The sequence below is a fragment of the Amyelois transitella genome, chromosome 12 (genome assembly GCF_032362555.1).
Source record: "Amyelois transitella isolate CPQ chromosome 12, ilAmyTran1.1, whole genome shotgun sequence".
NCBI lineage: Eukaryota > Metazoa > Arthropoda > Insecta > Lepidoptera > Pyralidae > Amyelois > Amyelois transitella.
This window is the reverse complement of record NC_083515.1, coordinates 5,176,687-5,181,663: the sequence shown is the minus strand read 5'-3', so window position 1 is coordinate 5,181,663 and position 4,977 is coordinate 5,176,687. Positions and strand designations below refer to the sequence as shown.

General features: G+C 31.3%; 1 long non-coding RNA gene across 1 annotated transcript; it reads right to left on the bottom strand.

The window, feature by feature from the left end:
* Nucleotides 1–1,887: 1,887 nt before the first annotated feature.
* Nucleotides 1,888–3,629, bottom strand: LOC132902308 (uncharacterized). The gene is made up of 2 exons (XR_009657086.1): nucleotides 3,384–3,629; nucleotides 1,888–2,533 (listed from the first exon to the last, which is right to left on the bottom strand). It is a non-coding gene; the product is annotated as an uncharacterized LOC132902308 (long non-coding RNA).
* Nucleotides 3,630–4,977: the final 1,348 nt, after the last annotated feature.

Sequence of the window (4,977 nt, the reverse complement as noted above, 5' to 3'; positions counted from 1 at the left end):
TCTATCCCGCAAGGGATAAAGACGTGACTACATATATGTATGTATGTACCACTGTTTAAAACGTACAACCTCTGGGTCAAGACATTGAAAATTTTGTCAAGTTGAATTTGTGATAACTCTAAAGTGGAATTCCCAAATCGTCAGCGGGAATAGAAATGACTCAACTGATTTTTTCGTTTTACCGGGCGTACTCTATGTATAATAAATAAAGTGATGTTTGTCGATAACTAATATAACCTAGATGGGAATGCTATAAATATTTGAGTTCGAAAAAATAATTTTGCTCTTTGTAACATTAATATTTGCCTGATATTATTTGATGAAAAAATACATTGGTTAGATATTTTTGTATAAAAGTTAAACTTTATTCATGAGTACGTATTAATTTTCTTTTTTGTGTTTTTGTGTTACGTTTATTCAGACCATAAAATTAAAATGTAGATTTATGTGTTATTATTGTTTATGTATGACTATTTATAGGAAATAGATTTATTAGCTGCCGTAAAAATGCAATAAAATATCTTTGTTCTGGAAAATGAGGTTGCGATATTAAAAAATATATTTTAACCAAGTACAGTTTCATGTAGGATTTTATTTTGTTTTAGATCAATCATTTATTAATTAGAAATCTTCTTCTTAAACGCATTATCTGTGGAAGTGTTGGATTGACCGAGGTCATAACTTTCTCTCGAGAGATAGAGAACTGTGTTTTATTTGAGTGAAATTGAAGAGGGTACGCATATCTGAAGTGGTCAAAGTGTTACAATATTTATGAGGCATTTATTATTTCTAAATGTCAAAATTTTTTTTACTAACAGCTTTTTACTTACTTACTTTTTGTATTTTTAGTAGGTTTTAAGGTCATAAATTTCACCAGTTACACAGATCAACATATTGCAGGAATATTTGGACATAAACTAATCATCTGGTTTGATTTGGTTTTAGCTGGCGTCCCTCGTTATTTATGCAACTTAGGTGACCGATGAGCAGTCAGCTTTATTTTGGTCACGTCAACCGTCCATATTCTAGTTTAGATATTTCGCGAATCAGATAACTAAATCTACGTAACGCTGGGTCACAATGGACTGGGTTGGCTATAATTAACTAAGTTTGGATTTCTGTCCGTAATTCAGTGCGTATTCCGGTTGGAATAATTTGATAAGCTAAGGTTTGCTTATTATTGCTGTATTGTGCATACGAATTTGCTAGCCTTCTGAATATTTAAAAGGAAAGGTGAGTGACATATCTACTTATATTAGAGCATAGAAGAGTTTATTGGATGAATTAAGCTGAAATTAACATATGCATAAAAAGTTATCTCGTTATTCGAATAATTACTTTATTATCAGAATATAAAACAGTGTTTCCATTTACAAAATTAAAAATAAAACATAAAAGTAACAGATCTGACTACATTTTGCATAACACAAAACTGGTATAACAACATGTTTGCTTTAAGATACGTTTACATAGGGAGGTATAAGGTAAAAGCACCTATTACGGAGGTATTTCGCAACATTTGAAAGTAAGAAGCAAAAATAAGCATAAGTAAGTATTTTTAAAGGTTCCAAACAAAATTATTATCTAAAATGGAATTTAAATTTTGTATTGCTGTTGAGTCTAAGTATCCTTTCATGCGATTTCTTATTTAAAAAAAATATTTAAAAAGGCAGGTCGATTTTCCCTAATACGGAGGTATGATTTTGGTCAGAGCCTATTACTGCGGTAGACGGCTCCTAATACGGAGGGTCAGGAAGTACATTAATTTAGGTTCCGTACAAATAATATGTATAACAATAATAGAAATGTGTAAGTACCTTTATTGTAAGTTTTTCGTTCATTGACTATTTAATTACATTATTTCACTTTAATGAAATTAAAGACGACTTTGAATTTAAAGTATATTATTTATTTAAAGTATATATATGTATATATTATTATTTAGTGTTTTCTACACGCGTGTGTACAGCTTTCACGGATTTAACAATATAAAAAAATGCAGGTTCATTTAGGAATTAAGTTTTATTTTTTATTACAATTAGTTACTTTGGCTAAGAAATAATGACGAACAATAACAATCATCTAAAATCTTTCAAAAATCAACACTTCGTAGAGGAACAAAAAGTAACAATAATGAAATATTTATAACATCAGTCTTTCAAAAACTAACACTCCGCAGAGGATAGTAAACTGTAACTAAAAGTTTTACATATTAAAAAATAATCACTTAAGTAATGGGAAGTGAACTTAATATAAGATACCTAAGTAAAGTTTAGGGTCAATTCAGGCTGCAGTTACAGTGGTCGACAGCAGCCCGAAGAGCATTTACAGCTTCGGAAGAATTTTAAACGTTCGCTACTAGACTAGCTTCGCTTCAAAACTGCTGGCTGTCGTCAGCAACCGACGCCGCATCAGCCACCAACAGTTTTATTTTTTCGAGCGATTACTGGTCTATAAAATAATGAAAATAAAGTTTAAAACTCTTTTAAAACTTGCGTCAATGCTGCCCGCTGCCACTGCTGCCTGAATTGAGCTATGAATAAAAGCGTAGTAAAAAATGAAAAGAACAATTACGTAGATTGCATTAATTGATATTAAAATATTTCAATGTTTTTGATTTTACAAAAAAAAAAAAACATTTATAAAAAATAAGAATCAGAAAAAAGACGATTTTTTTATTTATTTACGAAACCCTAAAATCTTGTGATTTTCTGTTTAATTAATAAAGCCATAATAGGAAACCATATTACCTAATACAGAGTTACCTGGAAATAACTACCACCGTATTAGGAAAACTACTCGTGTTTTTAATAATCCTAATTCTGACCCATCAAAATTCCGATTAACAAAAGAGTGTAAATTTTTAATCAAACGACAACTATTTCGTGGCTAAGATGTGTAAAACTGAAGTAACAGTTATACACAGGATATTATTTGTGATAAATTAAAACACACCTCTCAATTTTTACCCCTCCTAAGAAACTAACATTTTGTACTCAACAGTTTTATTATTTAACTAGATTTCTAATTGAGAACACATACCTCAGAATATGGTTATTAATTTATGAGATTAATAATTATTTCAATTGAACTTTTAACTAATTCAAAAACTTAATAATTTGAAAGTTATAAACAATTAAATTTTATCAGTATTTTTCCTATTACGGAGTTATACCACCGAGTTAGGATTAGTCTATAAAATTCGTATCCTATTACGGCGATATTTTATTTCTTATTTTTTGGGTAAAAAAAGAGTTACAAACGTGAAACAAGCTATTTAATTTAAAAATTTAAAAGTAGGGAAATGCTATAAGTTATTCATAAACAAACTTGAACGGCCTATTAATACGAAAAATTGCCTTTGTAAATATTAGTGTGCTTACTTTTGTTGTTCCGCGTTTGTATGAAAACACCTGTCCCGTCGATGCCGTGACATAAACTGATTGATTTTGTTGTGTTGCCAATGTGTTGTAGTTGCAAATGTCGGTTAAGTCGTGCCGTAATAAATTTAGAATAACACATTTGCGTTATGATGTACTTACACTGAATAGAACAGGAATAAAACTAAGAAATATAAATACCACCGTAATTGGAAGCGATTTTGACTACCGCCGTATTAGGAGCTTTTACCTTATTAAGCGTTAAAAAGTTGTCCATTCATTTCATTAGCAGACTGAAATAATCGCATTTATTGGCTTCCGTTCGATATTAACCTATTTATTGTAGTAGTACTTACGGGTATAAATTGGTCTTCGAGACTAATAAATTTCCAGATTGCTCCACGTAAAATCGCCGTTGCAGAGAAACCACATATTGACAAACATTTAAGTTCGCCCCTCGATATTGTTAAGACAAAAGGACAAATTTGGGTTAATTAAATTCCAGTGTCGGGCTTTGCGAGCCCAATGTCTTGAGGATCCGTCACGGTTTCTTAAACAAAGTAAAGTCTTATCACCGCCGCGCTAGTTGGTTTGTTTCCCGGCCCGCCCCCTCGCAGCACTCACACCTCCTCAGAAGATTAATGCCTCTCTAATGAATCAGCTACCGTGACAAATCAGACCCCAGTAATGGATAAGGCTTTCCCGATCTTGTGGCTACGTTAAATTAGCTGCCACTTAAATTTTTGATTTCGCCTTTTCCTTATACTCATCGAGTTAATGTTATTTTCACTGCTTTTGATATTGAATACTTTCTATTAACAATCTAATCTATTTAATGTATAAAGCTTAGATTTATTATAGTACAAGCAGCAATTTGTTGTTAAGGGATCGCCGACAAAAACCATTAGTTTTATATTAACGTAATTGTTTCTGTTCACTATTTTTACTTTTGATGTACTATTATTAAAACACAACTTTGTTGAGGAAAATATTTTTCCCGTTTAAAAATAAACCTTGAGGATTATCTGTAGGTAGATTACCGTTGTCAATGCCTCGCTCATGGGTTTTTTCATTAAATAAAGGATCAGGTGGAATTGACATTTTCCTTTCTCCGTTATTTTATAGAACGCGATCCCTGACTTCTAAAGACATGATTGACTTGGGATGGGAATTTTAAGAGACCGGAGGATTCGGATTCATTAAACTTTGCTGCTTTAAAATACGTTGAAGTTAAAGTGCTGTTGGTTATATTAACCCTTCATCACGTCATTTACCACAATCATTTGAATTATTCGAAGATGATATTGAAACGGCTTTTGTAACTTTAAGAAGCTTTAATGCAATATAAATACTAAGTAGGACAATAAAACAAAGAAATTCTCAGAAAAGTTATCATTATTTCGATTACAAAGTTTAAAGGTATCGAAACAGGAAGAAGAAATATTTTGAAAGAATTGCTCTTGTTATGGTAAAATCAAGGCAAGTTATTAGAGCAGACGAAGGCACCTTTCAATAAATGGAACGCTCAGATTATTGAATTGTGAATTAAACATGACCCATAAAGAAATCGGCTTCCGAATCCTCTTATTAATATCGG